The sequence below is a fragment of the Melanotaenia boesemani genome, chromosome 15 (genome assembly GCF_017639745.1).
Source record: "Melanotaenia boesemani isolate fMelBoe1 chromosome 15, fMelBoe1.pri, whole genome shotgun sequence".
Lineage (NCBI taxonomy): Eukaryota > Metazoa > Chordata > Actinopteri > Atheriniformes > Melanotaeniidae > Melanotaenia > Melanotaenia boesemani.
The window spans coordinates 25,355,594-25,379,802 of record NC_055696.1 but is presented as its reverse complement, the minus strand read 5'-3'; the positions used below and the strand labels follow the sequence as shown (position 1 = coordinate 25,379,802).

Here is a 24,209-nt window from a genome sequence, read left to right as displayed (position 1 = left end):
GAAGTAGCTCAGCCCACTTTTTAATAAACGCTTTAAAATGTTTAATCAAGAGTTTCAAACAAAGTGTCCACAGGGCTAAACAAAGCAGGCAAGAGTCAATCAAGAGTGGTTATTTCAGCAGGGAGAGAGACGCATGCGGGAGCGTTTAGTATCTCATTTTCATAGAACATGTTGACAGAAGCTTGATTTGAGACAGAGGAGATCTCTTAATTGGATCTTCTAATCTGCTAATTAAGCATCAGTGATTTTACTGGTACCGCCTGTAGATGGAGGGGCAATCAGGACTATAGCTGCACCATGTGGGTGGGGTGTCATAAGAGCACATTGCCTTGTCAAGATCCACTTCCACTGCCAACAACACTCGCGGTTAAAGAGTGAATGTAATTAAAGTCCCAATGAACCTATCCATTGAACCTGTATAAAAATGTCAGTTAAATCTTTTGCCTCTGGGGCGATGAACTACACTGCTTACATACTGAGTGATTAGGCCAGAGGTTTATTGAGTCTTTTTTAAAAAGTCACAAAGTGTCTTTGTTTTAAGACAGCAGCAGCAAAAAAGGTCAAATAAAGTTAAAAATGAAATAATTAAAACCACTGTCAAACTGTTTTCCCCCCTTTTTTCCCTCTTAATCAGAGATTCAACAGACATTCTGGACTTTAACAAGCTGTTCACACATTCTGAAACATAGTCACGATTTGAAAGGACTTATTATTTTTATATTTGTTCTTGCAACCAAAACCAAAAACCCGCTAGGAGCTGAATCAGATATTTAACGATGCTCAAAGAATTCTGCAGCAAGTATTGCACCTCTACAAAGTTGGAGGGCTAGCATGTTGGCCAGAATGTAAGAGAGAGATTTAAAAGTACAGCTGTCAAAATCAATAAGGCAGAAAAAGACATATCCGAATTTTTTTTTTCCCCAGAAGGAGCCTAGATCCAAAAAAGATGGATCCTACAGCACATACCTGTAATGCAAAATAAAACTGTCAGAAACATGACAAGTGGTTCTTTTTTTTTTCATATTGGCTGGGAATTTATTTTAGTCAAAAGTACCAGGTTTTACAAACAGGAGTAAGCCAGGAGTTCCTCATTAAAAACCAGAAGACAACAAGAAGTTATGGAGATTTTCCACTGACAAAACAAATTCCTCCTTTACACTGACCTAACCATCAAAACTAACCTTTACCTTTAAACCCATTAAAGGTCGAAACACTCGCCGTTCCTTGGGCACGCCACTGATTAGGGATGTTCTGATGTCATTTTTTGTCCGTCCGATACTAATTCTGATACCTGGGGTAGTAGTATCGGAGTACTGATCTGATACTTGGGTTATGTTATTAAGAGATCTATAATTTCTATTTCATTCTTCATCTTCACGTGACAGTGACATGGATCTGACTGACATGAGACTGATCAATTTTTGCTATTGCTAGTGTGTTTCCAATAACAATACTTTGGGTTAAATATGAGATGAACCTGCTAGTTTCCTCCTCCTTTTCAGATGAATGATAAACAAGCAACAAGCTAGCAACAGAAAATTCCATTAATTTTATTTATTTTATTTTTTTTTAACTTGTCCTATCCAACATTGTAGCAAACAGAAAAATGGTCTGGTTGCTGTGTGGTGCCAAACAAATTTGCTTTGCCAAGGGGAGGTTTATCGGTATAACGCTCCTCTTGATAAGCTGATTCATTTATTTATTTATTTACTGTTATTTATTTACTTTGAATTATGGAATCTATCTTTCTGGACCAGACCGGAGAGGACAGAAAAAAGGAGGAAGACGGCAAAAAGAAGCAAAAAGGAAAGCAGAAAGAAGAAAGAGGAGACAAAAACACAACAGATAGAAGCAATGACCCTTCAATCCAAACTACCACCAGACAACAAACTGCTACATTTGCACAGAAACACACCAGAGAATTTTCTACAGCTTTTACAAAAAAGACAGAGCTAACAGTAATCAAGATTTCCTAAATAATAACAAATAAATCAAGAAACATATAACAAATGTATCACAACAACAACCAAAGTACCAGATACTCACTCACAGAAAAAAAGATAAAAAATATATACCCATATAAACCCACTGGACAACTCAGTGACTGTGTCAGCATGCACCATCGACCATTCCCCGCATCCCCTTACACCCCCAACTTCACACACATGAAACACATGAAAACCATGATTGCCACAGAACTTTTTAAATTGTTGAGTAAATAAACTCAGACCAAAGAATTTTTATTAAAAACTATCTTAAAATTGGGTTTCTGTTTTCCACAAAAGATGAGGGCTGCTAATCCAGGCCAATAAATTCTTCTGACTTTCTTCTACAAATTCCTGACGTTTTTTTAAAGCATTTTCCAGTGTTGTTATTGCTGCGGTTTGTGCCTTTCATTTAACACACTCCTCCTACAATTTTTTTTGTTTCCACATGTGAAAACAGGGAAGGGTACCCTAATATCTGACCCCACCCATTCTATTTAGTTGGGACCCTTCCGTTGGGGTACCAAAAGTCACTTCCTGTGAGAACAGATTTTCTTTTTGTTAATTAAATCTCTGCTTAAAATGATGTTACAAAGCATCGCCAAGAAGAAAGAACACAAACTGTTGGATGACGCCATTCCCCTCCTGTGTTTCCAAGTCGTCATTTGGTTCTACTTTAAGGATGCCGCTGCACTGCTATGGCATCATGCTATTACGTAGCTGAGGCATCTATTGCATACTCTGCCTCTCAGATAAGGTTTACAGTTGGCTGTGGAAGATTACAGTTTACAAACCATATCTGCACCCTACCCGTCCCAACCCGACCCGCACCCGTTGGTGCAAACAAGGCTATAATGAATTTTACAAAACTTTTTCATTATACATAGCTGGCACGACGCCAACACCTCATCACCCCTGCCTCACCTCGCCCCGCTTCCAAATGGGAACTGATGCCATCTACTGGATACCTGGGGAGAGGGTCTATTCAGATCTATTTAGACCCTTATTCCCTTTCCCTGTCTCCTTTCCCAACTATAACCCTCCCTCCCCACTTTTATTCCCTTTCCCTGTCTGGTTCCCTAACTTGAATCCTACCCCCAACACTATCCCACCTCCTTCCACATCTGCCCAGACCCACCTATTCATCCCTCTTATTTCCCTCCCTTATCTTCTTTTCTTACCCTAACCCTCTCTCCCCCTACACCTCATCCTAACACCCACACCATGACAAACACCTTGGCAATGCACACACTTAGGAATTGGCCCTCGCAGCACATCCAGCATACATCCAATCTTTCTTGGGCTTTCAAACAGGGCCTCCAGAGCCAGCCCCACACCACATAAACTCACATTTAGACGGCATGCACCCCAGCATCCAAAACGTTTTTCATGTCGACTAAAAGTACTTGTACTTGTACCCTCCGCATCCTACGGAGAGAGTTATCCCTCCCACACTTAACCCATAAACCAGGTCTTAAACCTTAAAAATCATTCTGCACACATGGGGGACAAAGTTGCTGTTCACACATTAACAGGAAGAGTGAAAACGGTCATATGCTCATGTGGTTACAATTAAAACTGTAAAGAAACAACTCTACCCAATGGTCCTTGGCACTCTCCAAACACTTTACAGATAATTCAAAAGACATAGTTTTAGATTTCAGTTGTTTTTATCAACATCACACAACAGCTTGAGGAGAGCCTGGTACAGACCATGTTTAAAAGAAAATCACATCATAATTAACATAGTTTTGTGTTGGAGGGACTGAAAAGTAAAGTTTCAAGTTAAAGCAGAAAAAACTGTACAGAGCCATTGTGTACGGGAGAAATCTAAAGGTCGACACTGGCTGCTCTGGTTTTTCTGTTTCAGAACAGGCGTGTCTATTGTTTCCAATGTAAACCCACACAGAGTGAGACAGTAGTCATAATGTATCTGTTAGAGCAGCCAAATGATGCAACACTGCGTCTGTTTCTAGTGTAAAGCAGAGAGAGGTCACAGAAAAACAATCTGAACAGGACAGACACGAAAGGACCAGGTGCATGATGTCTCACTCAATGATGTAAAAAAGGGAACTTGTTTGACAATGATTTGATGGATGGATGGATGGATGGATGGATGGATGGATGGATGGATGGATGGATGGATGGATGGACGGATGGACGCATGGATGGATGGATGGATGGATGGATGGATGGATGCATGGATGGATGGATGGATGGATGCATGGATGGATGGATGGATGGATGGATGGATGGATGGATGCATGGATGGATGGATGGATGCATGGATAGATGAATGGATGGATGCATGGATGGATGGATGCATGGATGGATGGATGCATGGATGGATGAATGGATGCATGGATGTGTGGATGCATGGATGGATGGATGGATGGATGGATGGATGCATGGATGGATGGATGGATGGATGAATGGATGGATGCATGGATGGATGGATGGATGGATGGATGGATGGATGGATGCATGGATGGATGGATGGACGCATGCATGCATGGATGGATGGATGGATGGATGGATGGATGCATGGATGTGTGGATGCATGGATGGATGGATGAATGGATGGATGCATGGATGGATGGATGGATGGATGAATGGATGGATGCATGGATGGATGGATGGATGGATGGATGCATGGATGGATGGATGGACGCATGCATGCATGGATGGATGGATGGATGGATGGATGGATGCATGGATGTGTGGATGCATGGATGGATGGATGGATGGATGCATGGATGGATGGATGGATGCATGGATGTGTGGATGCATGGATGGATGGATGCATGGATGGATGGATGGATGGATGGATGCATGGATGGATGGATGGATGGATGGATGGATGGATGGATCAAAGACCAAACTAAGCAACCATTGCACGATCTCTGATGCTGAACTAAACACACTGAACAGCAGCGTAAATAATAAACATGTTATTTTCTACCTTTTAAAGGAATCAAGCTCTAACATAATTTTGCTGTAATTAAATAAGACAAAACAAAGTCGTCTGAAAGGTCATTTAATTTCAATTCAAGTCTTTATGATTCTTTTATTTCTTTTTTTAGCGCAAGGTGGCCTTACACTAAAGCATTGTGTGCTGACACCATTCGTATTCAATTACAAACTTTCTTCCTAGCAAAACTTCTTGGCCCGATTTTTTAAATAGAAAAGCAAACAAAGCTGAAAAAGACCTTGTGTAAAACATATGAAAGGGATTGAATGTCTAATTTATAGCAGGTAAAGAGGTGTGAGGCAGATGAAATCTTACTCAAGAGGCTTATATTCCTTTTCTGTCGTATTTCTCATATTAGCCTTTGTGTATATAATAAATTCTACTTTGTTCTTAGTGTCAAACTGTATAGTCATAAGAAGGAAAGCAAATGTTCCAACTCCCTGCTAAACTAAGCCAACAGTACATTATCTCCTTGGAAACCTTGCAGCCTTTTTTAATCTGATAGAGCTATTCATCATTTGTCTAATCACGGCAAGTCCTCATCCAAAATGTAATATAATTATGGGCTATAACTGTTCTCAGGATATTAAGCTGTATCTGGGCCATGGCTAGCTCGATAAACACCTTCTAATAATGGCTTTTAGTGGTCTCAGGAGTGACTTATCCTAACACATTGAGGACTCTAAGGCTCCCAAGGCCAAATGAGTTTGTGGCTTGTTGCAGAGATGCACATCAGTCCTGTTAATGGGGACAATGTTTGGCAAAAAAAAAAAGAAAAAAGAAAAAAAGAAAAAAGAAACCCAGTGGAGCTTCTCTCCATCCTCCAGACTATCTTTTCTTCTCTCAAGCATGATTATCCAACCCCCCACACCCCCACTCTCCTCCCATCCCGCTGTCACTAAGCTGCCTCCAGTCATTTCAACTGCAGCTGAAAAACTCCAGAGGATTTATCCTTGTGGCTGTAAAAGGTGACTTGGCTTATGAATGTGTACAGTGTGTATTCCCCTGAATTTGAATGAAGTCATCTGACACAGATATGATGAAAATAACTGAATGATAATTAAGGACGTGTTTATAATAAAGAACAGGTCCAGATATTATACAAACAGAGGACTAAAAAAATGAAAATCTGTTTTAAAGTGGTCCAAAGAGACCAAACTTCTTGAGGACAAAGTCAGAGTAACACAAGGTGCTGGAGGAAATAGACTGAAGTCGGCTCTTTTCCTGGCATACTGATAATAACGAAGCATCTGAGTGTCCCGTGTTGAGAGACAGAACAGTATCAGTGAAATGACATCAGGGGCTTTGTGTAGATTTGTGTGTGCAGCAGACTCAGCCCTGGGTGAAGAAACATGGCAAAAAAATGAGGCACTAATCCTACGAAAGAAGCCGAGACAATGGCTACATTTACATACAAGCAGTAAACAGAGTGTGGTGCATTCTCTGATCAAGGTCGTACTCAGATGAGCTGTTTACACCACTTGTTTAAGACTTACCTCGCTGAACACACTCAGTCTCATCATGAAACAACAAATATTGGGGCAGCAATGGCCAGTAATGTGCAGCTTTCTACGTTTGTTGAGGTCTTGTTGGTAGCAGACAAACAGGGATCTGAAGCGAGTAAAACATTCTCTGGTCTGATACCTCAAAGCTTGAAGTCAGTTTAAGTTCAGATAACAGATGGCTTTGGATAGATTATTACCCCTATATGTATGTATTAAAATATGTAACATTTGCACCTGGAGGTGGTACAAACTTGAGTTTGCGATACCTTAAAACAGGGGTGCCAAGTCCAATCCTAGAGATCTACCATCCTGCAACTTTTTGATGCAACGTTTCTCCAAAACACCTGAAACTGGTGTGTTTGAGGAGGGATGCATTTAAATGTTGTAGGATAGAAGCTCTTGAGGACTGGGCTTGGGCACCCCTGCCTTAACAACTGTTTATCAAGCAGTTGGGATTAAGATCCTTTTTTTTCTGCTCCTGCAAGTCTGCACTTTGGTGTTTGTAAAGTGCCGTTGCTACGTGTCTTTGGTTGTTTGACTATCATGGTCTAGATTCTTCGAATGAGCCAAGTTTCTGCCGCCTTCATCATAAAAATCACTTGGAAATCCTTCAGTTAAAATAAGCTCAACTCACTTGTTATTGTCAACTTCTTACTAAGAAACTGCAAGTTCGACATGTAAAACAAGAAAGCAGCATCACCTTTTATTGTCCTTTGAAATTTAATTGACCTTCAACATATCAGAAGCTAGCAAAGAGGGACAGAAGTAAAGTAATTTAAAAATCTTTAAATTAACTCTTTGATCCCAACAAAAGGTTTAGACAACACTCTTCTAGATGTCTGTTCATAAAAACTTTTCCTCACACTCTCTTATTTTTATGACTTGAAGAGGAACCCTGAAGTCAGTTTCACAAAATGAATGACCGAAACAACTGAAAACAGCACAAATGAACGGAATTTTCCAGACGAAGAACATTCCTGACCACAGAGCTAATATGTGAACAGATTGGCTATTTAAAGGAAGGATGAACAGTTAGATCATCTGGAACCAGGCTAATTAAACATACATTTATATATTCAGTTTTTATGTTATTCTCATGAATCACTAGCTGCATTTACATGCGTCATGTAAACATGTCAGCTGATCCGATTGGCCTCGATTGGAAGGAATTATTAATCCGATTGAGAGGGGTGGTTTAAGCCTTTTCATGATGGCATCAGCTGGAAAAATAAGCATGTCCACACTCATTCCAATGGTGTCTGTGGTGGATGTTTCTATGCTTGAACCACGTGGGGGTTACGTGATGTCATAAATTTCAGGGAAGACTTGAAAAGTGGCGGCAAAACAGAAAGAGTCTTTACTTTTTTGTAAGAAACTGAAGGATGATAATGACTATCCGGGATCTTAACAGTAAAAAAAACAAACAAACAAAAAAAAAAACAGCTTCTGCCGAACTAGTAAACATTGTGCATGTTAAAACATTATAATCATATTCAATGATCATAATATTAATGAACAACCGATCGATCATGTCAGCTGGATTGATTTCAACTGAATTGATGAAATACTTGTCTATGTAAACACAGCTACTGTTGTGCCACAAAACAGGTCAGAAGTGTGTATATGATCCGACCTGGCTTGACGAGTACAGGGGACGCAACATAAGATAAAAGATTCCCAGAGGGAAGGTGAAGTATTAGGGAATTTATTGTCTCAAGTGGCAGGTGGAATAACAAGCAAACAAGAGGGGTATTTGGTGCTGCTCATCTAAAAGAAACAAAATAAACAAAACAGCCTTGTCTCAAACCTTTGATTGCCTTAGATACACAGAGGTGTGGCAGAGTGCAACCAGTCTCAGCCAGGCAATGACACAGGGTGTTTTGCATACAAGATTAAATAATTAGTTCAACAGCTGACAGCTGTAACAGGATGAGTTTAATCAGCTTTGTGAAATGTTTGTTTAAAAGAGATTTAAACCACTATTTGTGCACCATGCATGTTGCAGAGATACCCGTCTGTCCATTCAAGTCCTCACTGTATTTAACTGGATTTTTAAATGTTTGTACATGATGTATTTTACACCATATGCAATGTTGGAGCTTGCTATTTTCTCGAAAACCATTTAAAATGCGTGTGACTCATCCTTCACTCAGGGGCAAATACCAATAAGGTATAAATAAAGTGAGCTTATGCAGAATGGTGGGCAAACAAAACAATACAGACTGACAAATAAGAGCTAAATGAGCTTTTTGGAGAGGGATTAAGAGCCTCTAAAAGGTCAGGATTTATAAGAATTGGGCACCATCTCTTTAAATACAAATCAAAACTCCAGACTTTTGTGTTAGAAACCAGAGATTTCCATAGCAATAAATGGAGTCTCATTTATATCACATGTACACAAATCGAATATAAAATTAAGTTTCTTTAACCATTTACCACCATAGATTAGTCCCAGTCAATGAAGGTCAAACACATTTTATATTTTATGTAAATTTATGAGGACAAAAGAAAAAGTTATGTAATGAATAATGCCACACATGATTTACTCTGTCATGACCATCCATACACGCCTGCTTTCTACATGCCTGCTTTCTACATGCCTGCTTTCTACACACCTGCTTTCTACATGCCTGCTTTCTACATGCCTTCTTTCTACGCGCCTTCTTTCTACACGCCTTCTTTCTACACGCCTGCTTTCTACACGCCTGCTTTCTACACGCCTGCTTTCTACATGCCTGCTTTCTACATGCCTGCGCCTTCTTTCTACACGCCTTCTTTCTACACGCCTGCTTTCTACACGCCAGCTTTCTACACGCCTTCTTTCTACACGCCTTCTTTCTACACGCCTGCTTTCTACACGCCTGCTTTCTACACGGCTTCTTTCTACACGCCTGCTTTCTACACGCCTTCTTTCTACACGCCTGCTTTCTACACGCCTGCTTTCTACATGCCTGCTTTCTACACGCCTTCTTTCTACACGCCTGCTTTCTACACGCCTGCTTTCTACACGCCTGCTTTCTACACGCCTTCTTTCTACACGCCTGCTTTCTACACGCCTGCTTTCTACATGCCTGCTTTCTACACGCCTTCTTTCTACACGCCTGCTTTCTACACACCTGCTTTCTACATGCCTGCTTTCTACACGCCTTCTTTCTACACGCCTGCTTTCTACACGCCTGCTTTCTACATGCCTGCTTTCTACACGCCTTCTTTCTACACACCTGCTTTCTACACGCCTTCTTTCTACACCCCTGCTTTCTACACGCCTTCTTTTTACATGCCTGCTTTCTACACGCCTTCTTTCTACACGCCTTCTTTCTACACGCCTGCTTTCTACACGCCTTCTTTCTACACGCCTGCTTTCTACACACCTGCTTTCTACACGCATTCTTTCTACACGCCTGCTTTCTACACGCCTGCTTTCTACACGCCTTCTTTCTACACGCCTGCTTTCTACACGCCTTCTTTCTACATTCCTGCTTTCTACATGCCTTCTTTCTACACACCTGCTTTCTACACGCCTTCTTTCTACACACCTGCTTTCTACACGCCTTCTTTTTACAGGCCTGCTTTCTACACACCTTCTTTCTACACGCCTGCTTTCTACACGCCTGCTTTCTACACGCCTTCTTTCTACACACCTGCTTTCTACACGCATTCTTTCTACATGCCTGCTTTCTACACGCCTGCTTTCTACATGCCTGCTTTCTACACGCCTTCTTTCTACACGCCTGCTTTCTACACGCCTTCTTTCTACATGCCTGCTTTCTACATGCCTGCTTTCTATACTCCTGCTTTCTACACGCCTGCTATTTTTACATCTTTGAAGTACAGTTTTTGTGAGGTGTAGCAATACTGACAAAAACCCTGCAGTGGTAGTAAAATCCTTTAGTGAGGATGAGTATGTGGCGCCGGCCTCTAATCCAAGCCTGACCTCAAAGCAAATTCAGACCAGCTTACATGTATGGTGAAAAAAGAGGTATGGAAATCTGCTGTATTTGATACACAGCTCACATCATAGATATTCTGTTGGTTTAGTTAAATGTGAGTAAAGCCAGCAGCTGCGTCTCATTTCCACAAATATTCACAGTGTTGATTTTAAAGATGGATATCTGCTATGACAAATCCCTGTTTGGCACATTGTGGAAATATATTGGAAAAAACATTTATTCTAGCTCTGTTTGCCAACATCCCAAACTTAGAACTGTGAAAGAATGAAAGATGAGAGGAGAAAAAAAAATCCATGACAGAGTCACCAAAGCCTTTAAAAGACCTCAGGAGCTAGAGCTGCAAGCTTAAATTAGAAAAGAGAAGAGGAAGAAAGGTGCTTTACTCCAGCAACTAATGATGTTATTTTTAGGTTTTTAGCATGAAATGATAGATATTAATGTGAGGATGTGATCCACTTACAACCCAAAGAATGAAGGTGTTTCCCTGCAAAATCCCTGAATTAAACTTCTCTCCCTGCTCTGTGTCCAGCCAAATGAGCAAAATCACAACTGTTATAGATGAAAATTACACGTTTGCTGCTGTCATGGCAACAAGAGGCAAATCAGACATGCAATCATTAATGAGAACCTTTCAAAGTAGGGAACATGCAGGTTTAAATGCATTAGGAGGTACAACGCATGAAGTTCCCAACCTCTTTTCTTTTCCTGCTAGGAGGTAAGAATTAAATCACTTCATTAATAGTTAATGTAATTTAATTTGACGTCCCACTGAGTAATCCAAAATACAAGACAAACAAGTGCCATGCTGACCAAAGCAAGATTTTACAATCAAATAGTGAATTAACCAACAAATGTTGACGACAGTTGTGTGAAATGAACCTTTGGTTTAATGAGCATCAACCAGGGCAGTGGTGCATTGTGTTATATAAAGGCACGTTTCACCACCGGATTTTGTTCAAAGGTGTCAGTTTTCCTTCAAAGAAAAGCAAGAAACTAATTATTCATTCATCTACTGTAAACACCATCGTCCACCAGAGATGTACCTGAGTTTGTGACCCCCTTCAGCACACAGTATTAACATGCACCCTGGATCTGGATTTGTTGTCTGAGTCTGAGCATTTACAGCCGGGATTAATAAACATGATTGTTATTTAAATTCAAGCTGCATGCAGATCAGGTTTCACTTTGCATACTAGGAAAGAGGGAAAGGATTTCAGACTCACCAGACTTTTCATGTAAAAAGCAGTAATAAGGAATAATCTCAGGGCCGTTATGATGGGAAAGTTGACAGCAGAAGTCATGAGTTACATTTAGCTTCACTAACATTAGCTGAGAGTAACTTTATCAGACAGAAATATTACAAGAAGCTTTTGATAGTTTGCTTTGACAATTATAGAGAAATAACTCTGATAAACTGTTATTTTCTGACTTTCTCCAGCCTCCCATTAGGTTGACACCTGTGGTTTTGAGTAAATCTTCAACAACTCTTGGATGAATTCTAGAAAAACCTTCATGGTCTCTGCAGAACTCATTGGAAGAGTCTCCTCCTTCACTTTTAACCTATACAACAAGTTTGTTTATATTAAAAAAGGCACACAAAAAAACTTCTTTCATAACACTTTAAGCCAATAATCATGTACTATATGTAGTTATATGTGGTAAATGTCACTTTGTTAGCAACCATTAGTGTTTAGTTCAATCTGCATTTTGCAGGAAAGACAATTGAAAAATGGAAAAATGGGTGCACATAACATACGACTTTCTACAGAAGTGGAGAGACAATCATTACACAAAGATCGAGTGCACATATTGTTTTATACCATTTTTGTGTAAAACTTTCCTGTCAAGAGGTTTTAAAGGTGTTAGAAAGATGTAAGCTGAGGGACCAACTGAGTCGACTAATTTATTAGATATAAGCTACCTGGTTTCTTCATCTGATAGCCATCAAGCTCCATCAGCCACTTGCAGCTCTGGAGTGACTCTTAATAATATTAGCTGATAATGGCAAAAAATTTTCATGGAATAATTGCATTGAATTTCCACAACATAATGACACTAAAAGTACCAGTAAAAATTTTTTTTAGATGAATTCTTCTAGGTTGAAAACTATGGGCTTTTTTCCCCACTAACATCCACAAAATGTATGAATCCTGTTTTTGCAAAGGGTTTTTCTTTATTTTAAAACACAAAAAATAGAAAGAAAAATGTATGGTTCTTCAAAAATGACATCAAATTTTCCAGAGTAGATATTTATCAAAAATGATAAGTTGTCTTTTTCACAAGGTCGTGTAAAATCCGCGGCTCTATGTGAGTTTTATTTCACTGGGCTGAGGCTGCATGAACAAGTTAATGAGAGAAATAACACTAATATTTAAAAATGTGCATTTTTTAAAAGTTATATGCATGGCGATAGTTTAAAACAACCTGTCTACTATCATGCACGTCTCCTTTCTGTAAATCAGATGCTCCTTCGGATTTGGGATGTAGGAAGTTTCATGATGCTGTATTTTTTATGGCAAATCTTGAGGTGTATTCAGGATCTTCATCATGTTCTCATCCTGAGTTTCTCTGCAGACACTGTGAGTTAATTTATTCTATTGTTTTTCCCTCTGCTAATTAATAAATGTAAAATGCAGCTTGCACCATTAGCTATAACAAAATCCCAAAAGATGACAAATCCACCCCTCATGTTTCCTCTTCTCTTGTTTCCGTTGCTTCATATGCTTCTACCCCTGTTTCTCTATTTTATATTGTTTTTACATTTTACATCACTTTAATGTTTCCTTAATTGTGGTCTCATGCTGTATCTGTACTATTCAGGTTGTTAAAGGTGCTGTATAAATAAAATGTACTAACTTACCAACAGCTAGAGACGCGCTGTTCTCATGAAATTCTTAATACTTTTTCTTTTGCTCTAGTTGTTAGATCTTCATCAGGCCACATAACTTGCATCAGGCTGGTTTATATGTTAATTTCTGAATTGTATGGAGTGACGAGCCCTTTTTTTATTATCTCTCAAATGGAGCTAACAGAAAACACCTCTTTACAGCCTTCATGTTTTTATTAGTTTCCTTTTAAATTTTCCAGAGGAGCTGCTGATTGTTGGGATAAAGTTTAAGGAGACAGATTACTTATAAAAAAAAATCTCTTCGACTTTCCCAAAAATTATTTTAAAGTGAAATGATGCAGCTAAATGATATTAAATATATGCAATTTGCTTAAAATATTTTTTTCCCTAATTTCTTTAACACAATCAGAAATGTTGTAGAGACTTGTGCTGCAAGATTTTCCCTTTTCATCCAAAAACGCCTCGTAAAAGCCAACGTTGTGTCACTTAAAGTGGCCTGCTGATTAAAAACATCACATCTGAGTCACATGTCAGAAGAAAAAAAATCCACACTGATTACACTCCAACCATTTCAGCACTTCCCTGTTAATTTCATCATAAAAAGCCAGACGGAACCTCAGAGGTTCACTTGACTTTCAGCAGGAGGTGAGTTATAAGAGGAGGAAAAAGTTTTTGGGAGGAGGCGCGAGGAGGGAGCCACGTCTGTTTGTCACCTGTCACACTCAGTTGTGAGTCTGAAACTAATTAATGCAGCATATGTGCTTCAGATGAAGAAAGCCCTGAAGGCAGGTTCAAGCCACTAACTGACAGCCTGCAACACAAACACACATTAAATAAAGAAGCAGCGCTGCGTCGATGATGGAAACTCCTGAACTCACTTTCTGAATGAGAAAATAACCCCATCGCCTCCACCTCACCCTGATTCAATCAGAAAACAGTTTCAGTGAAAAACAATCTATGAAAGTTCAACTAATTCAGTCAGTTTTCCTTAAAGGCTCCAGTTTACACTCTGATGTTTGTACTGGTGCTGCATGCAGCGCTGCTTCCATGACAAGCCGATATCAAAGAAATACGTCTGTGAAAAGGCTGCAAAATATCATGGCTGACAGTCATCATGTGACTTTATTATGAATATTTTCTGAATTAGTGGGAAAATACCAGTTTAGGAAAATTGATCTAAAAGAGATCATATTCAACTTTTCTTATGCCCTGAATGAAAAAAAAGATACAAATTTACCTTTAAATTTAGGAGGAGAAAAACAGATTTGATAACAGATGGATTTATTCGGTCTTATCTGCAGCTGTTGCTGCCATGATCTGAGGAGCTGGACCACCATGTAGGTCACAGCTCAGCCTTGGTTTTAGTTACCATCCCTGTTGTTTCAGGACATAAAGCCTGTATGACCTGCAGCTACATACGTGCTGCTTAATGTTTAAGACCGACGATATCACATCATCATTTTTAATGCACATGACTCTGATTTCTGAATTCATAAACATATAGGTCACTAATTTGCAAGAAAAAGCTGACAATGTAACCTCTCAAAGGGTTTTTATGTCAGATGTCCAGTAATAAAAAGTTTCAGAGGCCAAAAACAAAAAAACTTCAGGCTGTTTTAATGGCGTCGTACTGAAAAGGGGGCAGTACTGATGACTTATGCACACGCTACAAAGCACCAATCTAAACATGTTGCATGCCAACATGATGGAAATAAATTCAACTAAAAGACTCTACCAAGCATTGACACCCAAATGAAACAAAATTCAAACCCTAAGCAACAGTACTGTCCACTTTAGTTCTGCTAATTTCTCCACTTCAAGAAAACCACACAAACAAAGCAGAGACTCTGCTGATTACAAAGATGTCTGTCTCATCACTGTGCTATAAAAACTCAGCAGGCCATCAGCCGAAGAGTAGCACAAAAAAGGGATGTGGACTTTTTCTCATGTCTCAGCTTTATTCAGAATAAGATTCTACATGCAGCCCTCGTCGTCGTGAAGATTTAATCTCTTTATTTTGGGTATGCCATTTCAGACAGGAGGCAGAATAAATAGGCCTGGTGATGATAAGGTTAAACAAAGCCTCAGGTCTTAATAGCTTAAATCTTTTATTTATGTAAACAGATAGACATCTTTCCTTTCTACACAACAATCCACATGACTCTCAGACTATTATGGATTTCATCTGGCAGAAGATTAACCAAAGTTTTTCTGTCAGCCTTGTGTTGCTAGATGATGCATGTTGCAATGCCACTTCAACATAGTAAGCCACTTTTCCTGCTTTTCTGGGGTTTAAAATACTGCTTATGTGGCCTGTGTTGACACAGAGCAAAAGTGAACTTAATGCTTCCTCAGAATCAGAAATGAGAATCGTTTGCACACACACACGTGTGGCAGTCACAGTGACCCTTTGACCGATCAGTGTGTCATGTATGTTGGTGATATTGGCAGCGCCATCTGTCCCCCTGATGGTCCGTCAACCTAAAAATCACCTGTGTGCCGCCAAATGAGGTTTGCAAGGACCCTCAAGTCAAACAGATTCAGTTTGGACATCTGCCAACGTGGAACAACAAGATGAACTTGTTGATGGAAGCATTTCCAGACCATAAATACTGGCTGTAATCATCGTCGGAAGGCACAATCAGTGCATTAGTAATCCAGCAAATTGTATCCTTTTCATGACATGAATGCCTTGTCTTTTTGTTTTTAACAACATCTAAATGTAATAGTTTAGTCCTTGGACTGAGGAGAAAAGTTTTGTGCATCACAACAGTTCCACTGTGAGCTAAGTGGCCATTATGCCTCCACACCCCTCTCCACTATTAGATCTCTGAGTGTAGCTCAATTATCCAGCGACTTTCAGAAGCTCGCTGACAGCCGTGTTGGCAGGTGTGTCCTTTCCAGACGTGCTAACCTCTCCGGATGGGAAATTAGTCAGTGCACCAAGCCATCAGCTAAAACTACTGACATCCTCCCCCAAGATGTCCTTTCATTAAGGGTGAGGAGATGCATGTGAGATGAGCTTGGGTATCTACTGCCACCAGCTCGTCTGCACTGTGGACCACTTTTGTTAATTTTTTTAAACAAGCTATTGCAGGGAAGAAATTTACTCCATGCAGGTCTCGTGATAAAAGTGAAAAAAATTAATCCCTCACATGGGAATTATGATGGGAATTATTCTGCTGGAGAAATTCTAAATACATTTTTTTTAGTTTATTTACGCGGAGTAAATGCAGCTAAATAAGAAGACAGAATAAATCCTTAAACAGTGGTGTCTGATTAAACTGAGTGAAGACGACTCCATTGCAGCAACTTCTCAGAGCCTGAAGTGCTCTGGAGTTTATCTGTGCTCGGAATAAAATCCGTCATTATGCCTGAGTTTTTCCAGTGTCTGAGTCGCTCTCATTTTAGTGTCAAAGCTGAAGCTTAATTCATAAGAACAAAATGTTTCAACACCCACTTCTCCGGTCCACTGGCAGCTCATCCCCGAACCTCTTCTTTTCTTCGCTGCATGTTTAATTTGTTCCTTCCTGTCCTCAACGCCTCTTCCTCTGAACCTAGTCTATTTTACAGAGAAATGGACAATCTCAAGAAGAGCCTTCAAGCTCAACAGAATCTCAGCGTCGTCCCTCTTTTAGCCTAGAACAGCGGGGCATCACCATGGCAACAACATTTGAGAGGATGCAGAGAGCTGGGCGGTCAGGGCTGATGTTTTCTAACAGGCTGTGACTTAGTGTCATGAACTGGACCTGGAAATAGAGACATAAATTAACTTTTTTATTTTTTGTTTCAGCTTCATCTGGTTATTGGAGGCTCAACCTGCTTAAACCTTCATCATTAATAACATATTTAAATGGCACTTCGAAGAGCCACTCACTGCAAATCAATTCTGAATCTATTTGTCAGTATCAAGACATAATTTAATCCTTGCTCTGGCTTAAAATCACATGAACACACCCTCAAATAACCAATACGTGACATTATACCGTTTTATTTTTTAAATACGAAGAAGCAGAGACCTTCTGTTGTAATTAAGAGTCGTAGCCAGTAGCAAGATGCTCTATTTATCTGAGTGAATATTAGCAAATGTGACCTTGTCAAGTTTTATTTTCGGTTTTACCATCATTTTCAAAATGAATATCTCTGTACAAAAAATAACGACCAAATCCAACCATGAAAACATTCAAAAAATGTTTTTATCCTATAGCACTTCGCTCTGCAGTAACGGTGGTCTCCCCTGTGGGCCACGAGGAAAAAATCCAGTTGAGGAAACTTCTGCAGTAGCTTTATTTCCCAGACCTTCATCCATCTCTAATCCAGATCAGGGTCCTGTTCAGACTGGGTACTAAAATGTCGCCTGACGATTGGATCACAAGTAAAGGACAACCATGTAACTGGGATGGATTGAGGCTGGACTCTGATCTGATTCAGGCCTCATTCTGAGGTGGTGTAGGACGCATGCATCCACATTGGTTTAGCTGTCTGAATGGAATGTGTCCTGGTCCACAAAGATGACCCTCCACTGCCCTGATGCGAGTCCATCTTCTGAGCATGACTGCAAGTGCCAGTGGAAACATGCTGAGGTAAATCTTCCACCTTAACTCTGCATGTCTCTCACAGCCTTCAGACTCAAGATCTGAACTGTTGATCTTCTCAGTCCCCTTTTAATGGACCTTGTCCTAAGCAGCTGCACTTTTCTCCAATATGGACACTGTTGGACATGACGAATCTCTAACTGTCTCAGGAGAGGTGTCATCACACATCCTCCATCCATTCGGGATCAGACCAGCCGGGACACATTAAACAGGCTCTGCATCGAGCCTCAGTGAAATGAACAACTCCAGATTTCCAAATGTGACTCTGTCTCTGGGGACATACACTATTTTCACACTCTTCACTGTCAATATTCATTGAATTGCGGCTTGAAATCCATCATTACAAAGTGATTGATCATCTACTGAACCTGCTGTGTGTTAAGAATGACTGACTTATAAAACCTAATGTGGAGGTGTTTACAGGCTGAAGACGACTCTGCGGACTGGTGAAAGCAAGGCTTTGTTTATTATTAGTGGCACAGAAATGCTGAAAATGAACTGTTTTTATTACCATTGATATTAATCTAAAACAGGGGTGTCAAACATAAGGCACAGGGCCCAAAACCAGCCCACCTTAGGGGCTCAATCACCTCAATCAATTCACCGCAGGGTGAATCTGGTAAATGTGAAAATAACTTTTACAGCAATTACAGGTAGTTTCTTTAGTAAGAGAAGCTGTAATTGGTCATTTTTCTACATGAGGCAGATTTTTTTATGTTTAAATATAAAACATGACTAATGCAGGGAGATAAGTTGTTTTGTCAGTTTTTATGAGGTGAGTGAGTGCAAGTGAAGGTATGAAAATTAAATACAATCATTTCTATCACTTAATAAATTACACTAATCACACAGCCAAATACAATATTTGTTTTACATACCTGATCAAATGTTGTTGTTTTTTTTTATTTCGTAGATCATTGAGATTAAAAATTGTAATGCACATATAATGAGTAAAGTTGCTGAATGTAAAATAAATAAAATATGCAAATAAATCAAATAAATGAAAAAATAAGTATACAATAAACATGTAATTCATATAATAACAACATATGTAAAGCTGAAAAAAATGTCAGATTTCTATAAAAATGAAAAGAGATGAAACTTGTAAACATTTTATTTAAAAAAACTATGAATAAAAATGTAAAATTGATCAGAATTGATTTTTTAGATTTATAGTTATTTATATATAACTACATATTTAAAATTCTAAATTTGAATAATAAATAAATTATGTACTGTAATTGTATAATTGAAGCTAAATATAGTTGAAACTGCAAATATTTTATTTTTGTTTTTCTTTCAGGTTTCTCATAATTTGATTTCAAAAAGGAAAAGTTTAGCAAATGTAAACATCTTGATAATGTAGTTGGACTTGGTTGCACTAAAACAAAAGAAAAAAAAGTTATTATTTATGGGTATTAAGCTGTAACTTTACGGGTCTGGTCCACTAAAGATCAAATTTGTGGCCCTTGAAAATTAGTTTGAAACTCCTGGTTTAAATTCTGCTCGATGGGGAGGAAGCCAGTCAGAGTTTGGCTTAGATCAGGGGTTTCCAACCTGTGGCTCCGGAGCAGCTAGAGGCTCTCTGGAACTTCCACAATGGCGCTTAATACAGGGCTAAAAGGCTAAAGACTTAACTAATGTTTTTAAATATAGATATAATAACAAATGCAGGTAAAAACGGAATGGAATAATTATGACACTAAAAGTACTGGTAATATATACATATAAATATATATATATATATATATATATATATATAATCAATTTTTCTTGTCATTAGTTGTAAGCTACGGGCTTTTTTTCCCATCATTTTATTACAAATATCTACATCCCATAGAAGAAAGTGTCGTTTTTTAGTAAAAGTTTTATGTTTTTCTTTATTTTAAAACCAAAAAGTAGAAATAAAAAAGTTGTTATATGGTAGATATTTATCATAAATTATAAGTTGTCTTTTTTCAAAAGGTCTCGTAACATTTGCGTCTCTTTCTTTGCATTTAAATTTTCTCCCGATTCTTTTAAAGGTTTAAACTTCACGTCAGTGGATTATTGGTTTTGTGAATCGGTGGTTGGACCTAAAGACTCTGAAATGTCTTGAATTGAACAAGTGAATAAAAGATCTTTGTAGGTGCTGCTTGTGGTGGCTGATTGCTGCATTAACAGAGAACAGGCTTTTCATGGTTTGCTATAAAATACTCTGCTGCCAGATTCTGACACTGAGAACCAGCTTTCACATCAGCCCCGTATGGAATAAACGATGGAATAAGGTAATTATATGTAAATACTCAACACAACACCTGAACCCGCCATCAACTTTCAGTATGTGTGCTAATCCATGCATCTAGTTCCAGCCCATGTTCTTCTGCCCTTTTCAAATATTTCACGAGTAGGAAATACCAATCTTCTTCTTCTAAGTAAATCGCTGATAAATGAAAATGTAGCTATTAGCATCACTTGGCATTTTGACTGGCAGTGGGCTGAAACAGGAGGACTCTAATAACTCTTCCATTTATATCAACTCCAACGAGAAGATGCACACGTCAAACAGGTGACAGACAGGGGAAGCTCTTTAGCATTTTCCCTTTAATAATTTACCTAACTCAGAAATAATTGATTTTTTTTATATCTTTGTACAACCTGGGGAGCAGCACTGACATCTTATCAGCTTACAAATACAGTATTCATCTCCACAGCCCTGCTGGGCAAACTGCTGATTATTTGCACATTCAGGAGTCATAATATGATATTATTATTAATTTGGAGATACGTGTTTACTTAATTAGCACCTAAGGGCATTATTTTGCTCTTTAAGTGTTGAATTATCAGCTATGATTTAACAGAACTGTTAGTAGTGCGGAGTTTCTGTCTGACCATCATGCTCAGCTGCTGCCACAAACAGAGGCTCTCAGGGGCAACGTTGGCTGAAAGTCACATTAAAAAATGTAGTGTTTATTTAAAGACTATCTGGTAAATTCACAATTATCCATGATAACAGCATTATTTATCACATTTCCATCATTAAAAGATCACTTTCACTACTATGTTGCTAAGAGACCTCTATTTAGACCTGGAAATGATGATGAAGCCACTTCCTGTCAAACTTTCCACCAATCAGAGAGCTTAAACTGACTGTAATTTCCAATCAGGAGCAGCCAAAGATCAACCAGTGAGCAGAAAGTTCTATGTGCTTCTGAAAAGAAGAACAATAATGTTCTTCTACAGCTGGAATAAAGCCAAGAAGACATTTTTGATGCACGGTGGCACCAAAAAGCAGCTGAGTTGTAGTTGGTTTTGTGAGGATAGCAGCTAAATAGTAGCAAAAATAACTGAAAATGGGGAAAATGTGTAAATATGTAAATAGTTTCTATTGTGTGTGGTTTTTTTAATGCCAATATTTTTCTGCTGAAAGCCAAGACTTGAGAGGATGGTGTGCAGATGAGAAAATGCTTGGTCACTGTTGATCTGTGTGTTATTTCTACAAAGTTATGTTAGTAATAAATTCTGCTTTTATTTATCTTCTGGTTGGTCTTTATGCTGCTATATCTATTGAGACATTCATTTTACATCGTTTTAGCCTCATAATCTGACAGCTGAGGCTGTCCTGGAAACATAATGTTTGCACGCTGACTTGGATTAAAAGCTTCAGCTTCTACAGACTGGTTTATATTAAAAGAAAATCAGGTGGACCAAAACTAGCAAAATATGAATGGACAAGGAAAAAAATCTTATAAAATACAAAAAAGTTACTGCAAGAAGTTAGATGAATGAGTGCTTCAAATTCCAAGCATGCAATAATTTCACCCGGTCTCATCAGCAAGTTATTCTAAGCTAAAACCTATAAAGTGAATCTTTAAGGGACGATACAATCTTTTCCAGTCTCTGTTTACTGCATTTAGTCCAAAGCATGAAGAAAAACCACCAGAAAATTCAAATAAGGAATTCATGAAGCTCAATTGCTGGTAATTACCAACATTTAAATTATGATTATAGACTGGGATAGAACATCTGGGGCAAGCATTGAAAAACTCATCAATGTTAAAAACACATCTTGTAAAAAGAAGAAGAAAGCATCTGTTGTCTCCGCAATACGAGCTTCCATCATCATTTACAGGAAGGAAACCTCACGACCACCAACAGAGGAAGTCAGCGCTGTGTCGGGAGGTGCAGATAAGTGATGGTGATGAACGTAATCAGTTCAATTAATTCAGCAATAAATGAGACAACAGTGAGTTGCTGATGAATGTACGATCTTCAACTATAATGGAAGCAAACCAATTTGAACTTATCCCTGTTTAATGTGTACATTTATGCATCCAGGTGCTGCAGAATTGAATCAAATTATCTTCTGTTTTACTAATTATACTCGTAGCTCAGATCTGAAGGTGCAGACATTATATTCAGGCAGCAACACAGGCAGCCAACAGCATATTTTTAAAACTAATCAAAACAATTAACTACAATAAAATAGCTAATTATGGTTATTACAACAACATTTACAATCACTGCATCAATTACACTTTGTTCAATTACAAAAAAATGTGGCCATGATGCACTTACAGATTAATTATCTTAAAAAAAGAGTTCTGACATTAAACATATGCAACACTCCTGGAAAAGAGATAATAAGATAATGTTGTATGCACAGCTGTGAAAAATGTTTGGGGATCCTCATAGTGTATGATGTGAATATCTTTACCTGATATCAGGCAGCATTTTGTGCTTTCATGTCACAAAAAAAGGCTGCAGTTAACTCACCTCATGATTTCTACCTCTGGATTGTTGCCATACTGAGGAAAAACAAACCTGTTACATGTTTTGGTAAGATTTGGCTGTAGCATCACATTCTATCTAATCTTATGGTGAGGTGAAATAAACTTAGATGTAACTATCAATGCTGAGTCTTGTGCAGGTATTCAGGATACCTTGTTTATGTGGAAAAAAAGAGGTCAGATGCCTCATATCCCTGTATTTCTAGTAAAAATAAACTCTGTTGGAAATCCAGCTGTTAGAAAGCAGAGTCCTAAAACCTGAAAGTTATCTGGAAAACTTTTCAGCCTTAGAAGGAAAACCAAATTATTGACCAGATCTCATATTCATCATGTGAAAGACACAATAAAACATCATGAAAATCATAAATATGATGACTAAGTCTAATATAACACTGATGCCACAAAGAGAGTAAGAAGTCAGGGTCACACTGAGCACAAACACTCACTGTCTTCTTCATAAGGTCCACCTTCTAGTACTGGGTCAGACCCCCTCTTTACTTCTTGGTGTGACAGATGGAACCAGGTGGTTGAAACCTTCCTCAGAGGTTTTGTTCCATATTGACATGACAGCATCACACAGTTGCTGTAGGTTTGTCGGCTGCATCAATGATAAGAAGTTCCACCACACCCCAAAGCTGCTCTACTGGACTGAGATCTGGTGACTGTGGAGGCCATTGGAGTCCAGTGAATTCATCGTCATGTTCTAGACACCAGATGATCTGAGCTTTGTGACATGGTGCATTATCCTGCTGGAAGTAGCATCAGAAGATGCTACACTGTGGTCATAAAGGGATGGACGTGGTCAGCAACAATACTCAGGTAGGCTGTGGTGGTTGAACCAGGTCACATTGGTACTAAGGGGCCCAAAGTGGGCCAAAAAGATGGATGGATCCATATTTTTATAATGTTTCCACCAAGCCTACAATCTTGAATTGTAGCCTCACTTTATTAGCTGACAGGAGTGGCACCTGGTGTGATCTTCTGCTGCATTCTGGTCCAGACAACTGCTGCTTACTGGATATTTTCTCTTCTTCAGACCATTCTCTGTAAACCCTAGAGATGGTTGTGTGTGAAAATCCCTGTAAATGCTCAGACCAACAACCATGCCACGTTCAAAGTCATTTAAATCCTCTTTCTTCGTCATTCTGATGCTCAGCTTGAACTCCAGCAAGTCGTCTTCACCACGTCTACATGATTACATGCTGCCATGTGATTGGTTGATTAGATATTTGTGTTAACAAGCAGCTGAACATGTGGACCTCAGAAGGTGGCCAGTGAATGCACTAATATGTGGATAACTGAAGTTGAAGACTAGACCAGCAACTTTCCAATTAAAAGGCAACCTCTCCACCTTCTTTAAACCTCATCAGAATCCTGGTTAATATCTTCATATGTGACAGCATCCTTGCAAATACATAAGCTTGATTCTCCAAATGCATGCCCAAGAACATGCAGCCAATGTTAAAAATGCAACCATAAATGGTAGGGAAGTCTAGATGATAAAATGGACAGAGCCAGAAGCTTGGTGTGTCTCCCGGTGTGTGATAATTTAATCAGTGTGTTTACCTTGTTGACCTGTGTGAAGC

General features: G+C 38.9%; 1 protein-coding gene across 5 annotated transcripts in view; it reads right to left on the bottom strand.

Moving 5' to 3' along the window:
• cadm1a (cell adhesion molecule 1a) overlaps nt 1-24,209 on the bottom strand; it is a 501,415-nt gene that overhangs the window by 14,474 nt on the left and 462,732 nt on the right. The window lies entirely within an intron of this gene.